This window comes from Amaranthus tricolor, chromosome 7, assembly GCF_026212465.1.
Source record: "Amaranthus tricolor cultivar Red isolate AtriRed21 chromosome 7, ASM2621246v1, whole genome shotgun sequence".
NCBI lineage: Eukaryota > Viridiplantae > Streptophyta > Magnoliopsida > Caryophyllales > Amaranthaceae > Amaranthus > Amaranthus tricolor.
This window is the reverse complement of record NC_080053.1, coordinates 9634823-9647006: the sequence shown is the minus strand read 5'-3', so window position 1 is coordinate 9647006 and position 12184 is coordinate 9634823.

Genomic DNA, 12184 nt, shown 5'->3' with positions numbered 1-12184 from the left:
TTATTTTTTTATTTGGAATGAATTTATTTAGTGACTTAGTGTAATTAATTTATTAAATTTTAGTTGTTTAAATATTTATGAATATAATAATTGTTTAATTGTTTGTAATTGTGAATTATTTTTCTTGTTACTTGTTTTTAATTTATTTGATTCTAAGTGTTTATTAAATTAACTTTGAAATGTCGTCTTAATTTAAAATATGAAAATTGTAGTAAATGGCTGGAAATCAAGGTAAGGGAAAAGGGTTTTTTAGAGGGTTATTAAGCGGCAATAGATCTAGGCCAACTTTACTGAGAGGGGATCCCCATGAGAGGGGGTTACGGGATCTGCAAGGCGAGCAAGGCAAGAACAGGCGGCCATACATAGTCAGGCCCAACGTTCAAGTAACCTAGAGCAAGTGCGTAGTCGCTTTTAGCGCCAGAGTAGCCTACATAGTCATACGGTCGGCTCAGGTGACGATGATACTGATTACGACGAGTCTCTTAGTCGGGAAGAGTCTCTTGGTCAGGATGAGTCTGCATGTCATCCTATTGATTGGACGATCGTAAGAGGCCATGCTGGTAAGTTCAGGATTAGAGGGCAGGGCTCGGGTGGCACTTCTGATCAGGCAGGAGTAAGCCAGGCTGAGGATGCGGCTCCACGGGGGAGGAGGCGCTCGCAGTCCGCAAACACAGACTGGTTAATCACATCACCCTAGCCCGGGGGCCCTGTTGATACTACTTTAATACCCAGCTACGGTGGGCACGTAGCAAAGGTTATATTTGAGGGACCGGAGCGCACCCCTCCGATTTTGGAATGTCGTGCTCGAAAGAAGACGTTGGATTCAATCATCAGACTTCAGGACATGTCTGATGATTTGTACAGGGTGTTACCTGGTAGTCCCCTTGGTTGTCTGCCGTATATAATGCACCAGCACATCGACAGTGCTCTCATTACGGCATTTGTGGAAAGGTGGCAGCCTGACACCAACACCTTCCACATGCCTTGGGGGGAGATGACCATAATGTTTCACGACGTGCAACGCATCTTAGGAATTGGCATTGACGGTTCACTTCCCGTGGAACCGTCTAATGGTGACTGGCAGCTTGGCCTGGCCGGCCTTTTTGGGGAGCCATTGTCGGAGCTGCGTGGGAAGGGGCACTTCACAAGCGGCAACATTAATGTTGGTGCACTGTTGCAGCTATGCCACCGTTCTCAATCTATGGATACTCAAGCTACCGCTTACTACATGGCTATAGTTGGTTCCACGTTGCTCGTGGATAAGACTAGAGTCGGGATGCGTCCTCACCCTGTTGTTGCTGTTACCGCTGATCAGGCTGACATTGCTTGGGGTGCAGTGACGCTTGCTCACTTGTATCACCAACTGGGTATGGCGACAAGGACTGGGTGCAAGACTATTGCTGGTTGTCTGAGACTGTTGCAGACATGGATTTACGAGTACTTCCCAGCCTTCCGCCCCCATCCACGTCAAGCTGACATGCCGAACAAGACAAGGGCAGAGATGTGGTCCCCGCAGAAGCCAATCCGTGAGCTGAGCAGACTGAGAGACTGTAGGAGCATACTGGACGCCATGACAGAGACACAGGTTTTGTACATGACCTCACACTTTCATTATGTTTATTATTTTAATTTCATGTTATGTTGATTATGTATTATTTTCGTTGTGAGCAGGTGGAGTGGACTCCGTACATGACTTCTGCTAGGGCTTTATTGAATGAGCACCCACGTACCGCCTATATCGGTGGTATCACCTGTTTCGATATCGTGGAGGTCTATTTGCCTGAGAGGACAGTGAGGCAGCTCGGTTTTGCACAGGACATTCCCCCCGCTCCGCTGAGACCTACCCAAGCTGTGCGACCAGCACAGGGCTCCTACTCAGTTACATTCGCTTCTTCTTGTATGTTTATGGAGATGTGGAGTAGGTTCCTTTACTGTGCCCGCGTAGTTGAGCAGGCACTGTGTCGGGCATCGGTTCCATCAGAGGCTGCCCCTGATTACGTGGACTGGTTTAGAGTGTCTTCCCACTGTTTTCTCATCCCAGGTGAAGGACCTGCTGCTGCGTTTGGTGTTGCGGATAACAGAGTCGAATACGTTAGTGTTCCTAATTATCTATTTCATTTTTATGTTTCATAACATGTATTGACTTTGCAATTGTCTGGTTTTTACAGTTTGCTGCTGAATTTCCAACTCGACTTGCGCCATTGCTTAGGATGCCAGCTATTGCTCAAATGACGCCTCGGGAAAGAGATGCTGCTGATATGTATTTAGATGATCTTAAAGAGTTGTTTGCCGAATGGCAAGAGTGTAGAGGGCGCAGCCCTTAATAGACATTTGCCTGTTTTGTAATGAATGAACAATTGTTGTTTTTAATCTGTATAGATGAACAACTTTTTGTTTTACGTGTTTCGTATGAATCACTTACACATTTATTGACTTAATTAATCATGCAATGAATACTATAAATATAATTATTACAATGCATTGAATTATAAAAATGATAACATTGAATTATATATAAACACTATGGAGTATCTAAATTCACCGCGTCTCCGGCGGTGTTATTATGCTGTTGTCGTTGTACGCCGCACATTCTATTCCAAAGTGATATCCTATTACGATACTGTCTTTCCAAACCTGCACATGAATTGTTTGCTGCTCCTCTCCAATTTTGTTGGACTGGCGGCAGTGGAGATGAATCATCGTTCATTAAAAGCTGAACATAATGATTCCCGTTTACCCAAAGAGTATGTATAAGTTTATTTACGCCATGTGTTCCCCCTGTTCTTAAAGGAAGCACTAAACAATTGTACATTGGATGACCATCCGTAGAGCCATAATACACAATTGCTATGTTTAAAAACGTTGCTGCAGAATAGTGTTGTCATTTCCAACCAGTGAGCGTACAGAGCAGGTCCTTTATTGTGGGCACCAACTCTGAATATAGCTTCCTCCACCAAATCTGCTGATAGATATACGCGTGCATATTGTTCTCTATGCGTTTCCATTTCCAAACTCATTGCACGTCGTAACAGAGGCCATGCTTCCTCACCCCTAACTCTGTGGCGGCAATAGCTCTAAATCCACAATTATTGTCACCTATAACATCAATCCAATCAAAAAGATATGGCGGAAGAATAAATAGAATGTGATCTGGCCACGGAAAAAGTGAAAAATCACGACCTGCTGCACCATCTGAAAAAATAACAATATATCAATATCATTCAATTGATATAAAACATATAAGATTATATGAAAAGAAATAAGGGTACCAGATAAGTTGAAACTGAAGTTAATTCCAATTGACGATTGATGCGACCAGCTGCTTGATCTACCATTGGATCTCCCGCGTGATGAAGATCTTGATCCGCGACCCCTTGAGGACGATCTATTGTACTCAAACGCACTTTTATTTCTCCTCAAGGTTCTGCTTGTCATTGGTCTTCCTTTCCTCGGTGGACTTGCTTGGGGCTCAGGTATGTCGTCACCTTCGGGGTGTAGCTCATATTCAAGTACCTGAGACACGCGTCGTAGTACTGAGCGGTCGGATTTTAAAACTTCATCCACCAATGATTGAAAGTACTCTTTATCATCGGCGTTTACGTGTCGTACTTCTTCGTTGGTGTCTTCTTCTGCATCTAAATACTTTAACGTTTTCCAAAATGGATGTATATCGTCCAAGTACAAAGCACCATGAGACCTGATAGACAAGTAACAGTAACACGCGCATGGTAATCCGTGGGTTTTTTGAATGACACAATCGCATTTTTCTAAAAGACAACTGCCCAGGTTTAACATCTGGCTGTGCTCCATCATCAATAGTTCCAAGGCAAATATAGAAACATGACGATACAACGGTTTTAGAAAATTAAGTCGCGACGTCCTTGAAATGGAATTCTTAGATTCCTCAAGAGCTTGTCTTCTTCTCGATTGTTGATTCGTTATTTGTGCGTGTTCCCTTTTAAAGAGCGTATCAAATGAGCTATTACCGCTACCCAAATAGTACTTGAAGGAAGAGTGTTGGCTTTCAACTCTACTGGTAGTCTGGTTACCCAAGTACAAACAATCATTCGTCCACGCACGCACAAATTTCTCTTTGTGAGGAATCCATGTTCCTGCCAAATCTCGCACGACCCTCCGGTTCCTAGTCGACCAAGTGGACACAATCCCTTCCCATCTGTTTTCAAAATCGGCGATCGTCATACTGTTAACCAAGGGGTTCCATTTTGTTTGCCTGAATAACTGCCCCTGTTGATTTTTCTTGCCGCCACACAATTTATCGACCATGTTCTCCACGTCATTGCCAATATGCCGTACGCATAATAGATGTCGTACATCTGCATTAAACATAAATTTAAAATTAATTCAGATATATATAATATATAGATCGACGATAATTAATAATTAAAACCTGTTTACCTGGAAAGACAGCATGAATAGTTGCAGACAAATCCTCATCCCAATCCGTTACGATTACATCGGGCGTCTGGACTCTCCCGTAAATATCCCTCAACCTCTCCAACACCTAAGAATAAGACACAGCCGCCTCATCTCGCATCAAACAGAATGCAACCAAGAAATTATGATTCGTTGGCGTCATTCCAATGATTTCGCAAAGGGGCCACTTTTGCTTATTCGTTTTGTACGTTGTGTCTATCAACACAACATGGGGCCACGAACGTAGCATCTGGATAGATGTTGGATTCGCAATCAATAATCTAGTCAACTGACCCTCACTATCCAAGTCCGTCCAAACTACATAATTATGCTCCGAGGCCATATACAGACAGTGTTGAAGAGGAGTCCTACCATCCATCTCTTCTCTCCTGATTGACTGTCTCATATTGTAAATTTGATTCATACTAGCATAAAAACGAGGAAAATTTCTTCTAATTGAAGACATTATAAATGCTGGTTGCATGCCAGTTGCACTTAGATCTCGTATGTGCTGCCTGATATCCACAGTCATCCTATTTACTCTTATTTGACCATCTCTGTACATGATGAACGGGTGTTTATGTATTTCTTTTTCACCAGGAAACACTCTAACCGTCCAAGGTCTTTCCTCTGGGTTACGACTAGTTCCTAAAATCATAAATTTACACCCACAACCCCTACTTTTGGAACCAGGTCGGGCAGCATTGTCTAAGTTATGCAAATCAACACTTCTTTTATCTTAGCGGTGACATTTTAAGTACAGACTCACTCTAGAACGCCCTTCTTTTTTTTATATGAAGCACGTGTAAATTGAAAACCAATTGTTACTGCTATCTCATTAGCCCAAGCATGTAAATCATCTACAGAATCAAATTCTCTATCGGTAACAAATCTATCAGAATAATCTACATTATCCCCTAAATTTTCAAAGTCCTGCAAATAATAATTATAATAACATTATCATAATATATCAAAATAATAATAACTTCAAAAATAATTATAAAAAATCAGAATAATTAATTTTTCTATAAAATAATTAAAATAAAATACCATTATTATAGCACTACAATACATTAAAATAAAATAATTTAATTAAACAAAATAAATTTTATAATTCGAAGTTCAAATAAAAAAAATTAAAAAAGAAAAATAATTCCAGTCGCACAAAACGTGCGACTGTGCCTAGGCTGAGTCGCACAAAACGTGCGACTCAGCCTAGGTACAGTCGCACGTTTTGTGCGATTGGAATTAAATTTTTTTTTTTAATTTTCGAATTTTACATATTCAACACTAATACACTAATTTTTATAATAATATTATCATAATATAATAAATTAAAATATATTAATTAACAACAACTTAAACAATAAATTAATTACATGCAAGATATTTTAAACTTCGAAATTGAAAAACACCAAAAAAAAAATAAAAAATATTGGTTTGCTGTCGCACAAACCAGTCGCACAAAACGTGCGACTCAGCCTAGGTCCAGTCGCACGTTTTGTGCGACTGCATTCCGATTTTTTTTTTTGCCAAAAATCGAACCGGTTAATTACTTACTGAATCGTTATCATGCTCGTCTTGGTATGCCATTGATGTTCGATGTAGAGTTCTAGCTTGTTTAACTTTACGTAGTGTTTTTAGAGAGTTTTTAGAGAGAAGGTACCGTGTTTGAATTCGAATATACTACAATAACGCCTCTGAAAATTCAATATATATATATATAGTTTCGATAATAATGTTATTAAGCGATAACAATGTTATTAAGTGCCATTTACATTTCTTAAACATTTTTTAAGTTAAGTGGCATTTTTGTAATTTTTTAAGTTCAGGGGTAATATCGTAATTTCATTAGAGGGGTGGCGATAAAATGAAAAAGGTGGCGACAAATAATAATACCCTTTGTTTTTCTTGGTCCAATAATTTATAAAGAAAAGAATTTAATTGAGTTTGGAGAGAATCCGGAAATAAAGCATCAAATTGAAAAAAGTTTTATTTGAATTTCAATAATAAAAAAAAAGATAAAAATTAGTGAAAATTAAATAACAGAATTTGAAGATTAGAGTTTAAGTATTTGAGTATGTAGATGTTTACACCATTAAATAATGTTGTATTGTCGGAACTCGGAAATGACAAAACTTTATGAAAATTAGCAACTACTCAATAATCTTATGGTTAAACGACAAATCCTTTACAAGAAATTGGAAATATTTTGTTTAATTTGTAAGACATCTTAAACGGTCTTAATTAGCAAAAGATATAACTATACGTAATTTTCACAACTATATATATTACTCTTGTTTTACAATGCCAAACGTAATTCCTCAAACCTTGATGGTTTTTGTTTATGAGCGGATTAAGGCATGAGACCAAATTTATTAAAGATTATTATTAACAGCGGTTGGATGCATGAGATAAAAAATAATTGGATCAATAACCAACTACAACCTTAAAGTTATTGGAAATATAATGCAAATACAAATAAACAAACCTATTTGTATTTCCCTTGTGTAGATGACAATGAAACTCCTTATTTTGTAAATCACCAAATGGACACCATGAAGATAAGGTTGCGACAATCAGAGAAGTCGTTCGGAAATTTGAAATGAGTAGAAGGTGTTCATGCACTTTTCTATTGTGATATTTCTCCCACAAAGGTGCTTGAGATGATAAAATGAAATTCACAATAAGATACAATCTACACAACAAAATTCTAACACAAGGACTTTGCAATAGTAAATACAAGTGTTGTAGTGAATTATGAACTTTGATGATATTAAGAGTTAATAACTTTTTCAATATTATCTCATGAAAAGAAGAACAAGAATAAGAGTATTCTTAAGAGAGAAATCATAAAGGATATGAAATCAGGATGGAATGTCCCTTGGCATGCAACCTCTATTTATAGAGCTATGCATCAAACAATACCTCCTTTTAAAACAAAAGTGTTTCACCAGGCAAACTTATAAATCAAAGTAATGTTTCACCAAGCAAAGCTTACGAACCAAAGTAATGTTTCATCAAACAAAACTTATGAATCAAAGTAATGATTCATCAAATTCTTTGAGGCATTTAATTGGACTTATAATATATTTATTTTAGTCCCACTACTATACTAAGTATGTAGTATATACAAATCTAGCTCTATATACTCTAAATGTTCAACAATCCTCCCCCATTTAGAGTATAACAAACCTCCTTCTTCATTTACACATTAAGTATATAATTTCGTTTCATACATCAACGCTAATGTCCTTACAGATTGAATTAACGCCTAGTATAAAACACTTCACAAGCGATCGAACTAAAATAATGTCCCTACGGATTGAATCAACTAGCCCATACAACCACTTGAAGGTGAAATACACACAAAACCAATAACACATTGTCATTTACCTTGACACATTATATAAGACCGTGTCCATATCTATTCATAAGTTTATCATAGTCGGATATGCCAATCTTGACTACTTGAAGCGGCTAAAACTTTAAACTTACATAGGTAGGTTCTCACTACGTAAAACATATCCCTGTGATAGGATACCACCAAGAGCTCTTCAACCCTTGACCTTGAGAACTTAAGCGACTACCTTGTCATCACGGACTAAAGCAACTATAGGTCATTCATCCTTGTTGCTTTCAAAGATTTTAAAGGACTTTACCACATTGAATTCAAGACACAATGCTACTTTTGTATGCATTGGGCCTTTTCCTTTAAACTTTATTGACATAAACCGATCACAATTGACGCTTGTTCAATTGACACCTTACTTATGGTTAATAAACCAATAAGAACGTAATGTTCACATAATCAAGAATTATGACCCCTTTAAGAATAAGTCCTTACAGTAGGCTGTGCCTATGAGCAATTTGTCTGGATCTTATCGTTATACACTTGATTATAACTTCTACCCAAAACCCTTGCGCAATCTTATGAATTTCCACCAGTGATATTGGCTTTGGCAACAAGGTTATCTCAAACATGAGATTTTTTTAATCATTTCAATTCATTTACTGCTTAAGCAAGCACTAGGCATGGCCATGGTCCGGGTTGGTCCGGTTCCATCCGGTTCCAGTTCCATTTGGAACCTGTCGCGAACGGTTCCGGTTCCGGTTCCGGGCGGTTCCAAACGGTTCCTTGGCGGTTCATGAGGCGGTTCCGGCGGTTCCAACTCACGGGACGGGCGGGTCGGACCATCGGTTCTATTTTTATTTTTTCTTTAAATATTTATATAATAAAAAAATACTATAATATTGCGGACGTACCTTTGATGATTACTTGATTATTAGCGAAATTCATTGCATGTCAAGTTGTCATCGTTATTGAAATATTTACTAAAAAGAATGAAAAAAATAAATTAATAACAAACGAATCAATGATAATGTCCGATAAAGATGATTAATAAAAAAAAGGGAGAAAATGGACTTGAACCTAGTAGTACCCAAAGGAATACTAAGCTGCCTACGTATCCCGAAGGAATCAAAGCCCACGTAGTTCTTTGTCATACCTTTTATTTATAGTTGTTGAATGTTGATTTATCGTTGTCGGATTGATCCTATTCGTCTTCGTCATCATCATGTGGTTGGTTAGATGCTTCCGCTGACTCTCCTCCTGACGATGATGCAGATATATCCATCATCATCCATGGATCATCATCGTCATCTTGATCATCATCATTCCTTAGTCCTTGTGTTCGAATCTCTGCTTGATCCCAATCTTTCTTGCAAATACATATTTGAATACTCTGTGGAGCAAGACGAGATCTCTTTTCGTCCAAAACTCTTCTACCTGCACTAAAAGCAGACTCCGACGCAATTGTTGACGCGGGAATTGCAAGGATATATATCCTTTGCAATTCTCGATAAAATGGGAAATTTTACAGATTTTTCTTTCCACCACTCTAAAATATTATAACTACCTTGGTCTATTTCAAAGTGGTGTTTAAGATAACTATCTAGTTCTAAATATGAGGTCGAGGAAGAAGATGATCCTACAAAACTATCATCTTGACTCATTATATTAGCTATTACCGAGTTATAGTAAGAGGGACGTGCCGAAACGCTAGCACGCCTAGACGTATCGCGTTTTGGGTTATACACACTAGCGTAATAATCATAGAGTTCTGCTAAATATTTTTTACATGTTCCTACATAATTATGTACATCAGTAGGCGGGCGATCTAACGATTGGTAGTAAAATCCTATTACTTTAGTAAGGACCTCAATTTTAAAACATGGGTCCAAAATGGTTGCGATTCCATAAATATAAGGAAATTCGGTAAAATATGCCTTCCATTTTTCCATCATATCTGCAAGAATCGGCTTCAAATATGGGTTAGTATCATCATGCGTATATTTAAGGAGATGATAAAAAATAGTAACACACTCACTTATTACTAAGTGAACGTTCGGTTCATAAACATATGAAAAAATCTTAGTCGCGTGGTCATACGCTTTTAATATGTTATGTACACCTATAGCTAATTCCCAAGTGTCATCAGCTATGTAACTATCTGTACACTCACTATATAGTTGTGTTATAACTGGACGATAAGCAATCGCCTTTCTTAATAAATCGTTGGTTGAGCCCCAACGTTTAGGAGTATTCAATGACCAATACACTTTTTTAAGTTGATATTGGTCACATAATTGTTTGTATCGTCTCTTTATCTTTCCAATCCTAAGCCACTTCACTATATCCCTAATTGGTTCTAATAAATCGCTTAATTGTTTTATGCCAGCTTGGCAAGATAAGTTAACTATATGCGCACAACAACGTATGTGTAATAAGCTACCCCCAAGGATAAAACTAAATGCAGGTTCGTTATACAAAAGTTCTAGACATTTAATGTTCGCGGTTGCATTATCAGTTGAACAACAAAATATCTTATCTAATAAGTTCCATTCTCTACATATCTCTACTAATCTATATTTTATGTTTTCACCGGTATGTCTTTCTGGCATTGTCTCAAAAGCAATTATTCTTTTTTGAATAATCCAATTTTGATCTATCCAATGTGCTGTTACACACATATAAGATTCTAAATGTGGGGGAGCAGACCAAATGTCAGTTGTTATGCTAACCCTACCATTAAAAGATTTAAACATTTCAACTAATTCATAGCGCATTGATTCAAATAATTTAATTGTGCGTCGTTTAAGAGTGCTCCAAGGGATTGCTCTATATTGTGGTTGCATAGTTTTTCTAGCGTAACGCTCGTATGCCCTACTTTCACCGTGGTTAAAAGGCAATTCATCACAAATTACATACCTAGAAAATTCATCAATCATATCATTACGATTATATCTAAAAGGAATACCTGTGCTGGGAATGTCCCACTGTGTCTGTCGGCTTCCACTTCCACTTGTGGTCCCGCTGCCGCTTGCTGCATGAGTTTCTTTTGTGATTCCATGCTTCTTTGCCAAATGTTTGTTAAAAGATCCCGTACCACCACCTAACACGTATTCACAAAACACAATAAATAAATTTTTATAAAATATGAATATATAATGTATGTATAAAAAACTTAAAAAGTATTTACCTCTGGCGAAATTGTATGCAACTAAGGGCTTTACTCCTTGACTTTCACAAATTTGACAAGTGCATAAGAAAATATCTGGATTCTCGGTTGGTTCTTTTGTGAAATACGACCACACATGTGAAACAGCTCTACCACTAGGAGGTGGCATTGCCAGAAAAGGTTGTCTTACTGGTTCATCTTCATCTAAATAAATAATTTAAAATTATAAAACTATAATTAAATAAATAAATAATTTAAAATTTAATTAATTTGAAGAATAAAATTATAAAACTAACCGATAGTTTGGAAATTGACTCGTTTACCCCGAGCTTGTCTTTGTTGTTGTTGTTGTTCTTCATGTGATCTTGTTGATGACTGTCGAGATATATGTATCCCAATAGGGGTCGTTGGTTCCTCTTCTTGTTGTTCTTCTTCATCAATTTGTATTTCTCTTTCCACTTCTTCTGCATAATTATGTAATTCTGGGTCGTACCCTTCCGGATAATTATGTTCATAATTATAATTACTAATGGAAGGTGTTGTTGATACCGACGGAGTAGAAGTGGCCTTTCTTTTGGACGAACTGGAACCTCCCAATGATTTTGCCACTTTAGTAACTTTTTTTGAGGCTTTTTTCAAAAATGAAGACATGATTGATAATATTGAAGTAATAATAGAAATATAGAATTAAGAAATAAATAAATAATTAATTATGTAACTAACTAAATGAAGAAATAATTAAAAGACTAATTATGTAATTAAGAGAATAATTGCGTAATTAAAGAATTAAGTAGAGAGAGTAAGTAGAGAGAGTAGGAGAAGAGATGAGTTGTGAATGAAAATGATTGAAAGTGATGAGTATATATAGAGGAAACTCCAACGGCTAGTTAACGGTCATAAACGGTAACATTTTGGCGAACCGGTTCTATGGAACCGGTGGGCCGGTTCAACCGGACCGGTCCCGGTTCCGGTTCCACGGAACCGTTGAGCCGGTTCAACCGGACCGGTTCCGGTTCCGGTTCCAAACCGCGGGTTTTTTCTGGCGGTTTCACGGTTTCGCGGTTCGGGGCGGTTCGGAACCTGTCGCAAACGGTTCCGGTTCTGGATCCGGTTCCAAGCGGTTCGGGACCGGTTCGGTTCCGGGTAACCCGCCCCGTGGCCATGCCTAGCAAGCACTATGAATTTTGCGAACATAGTGGAGTTTTTCTTGAAAGCCCATAAAATGGCAC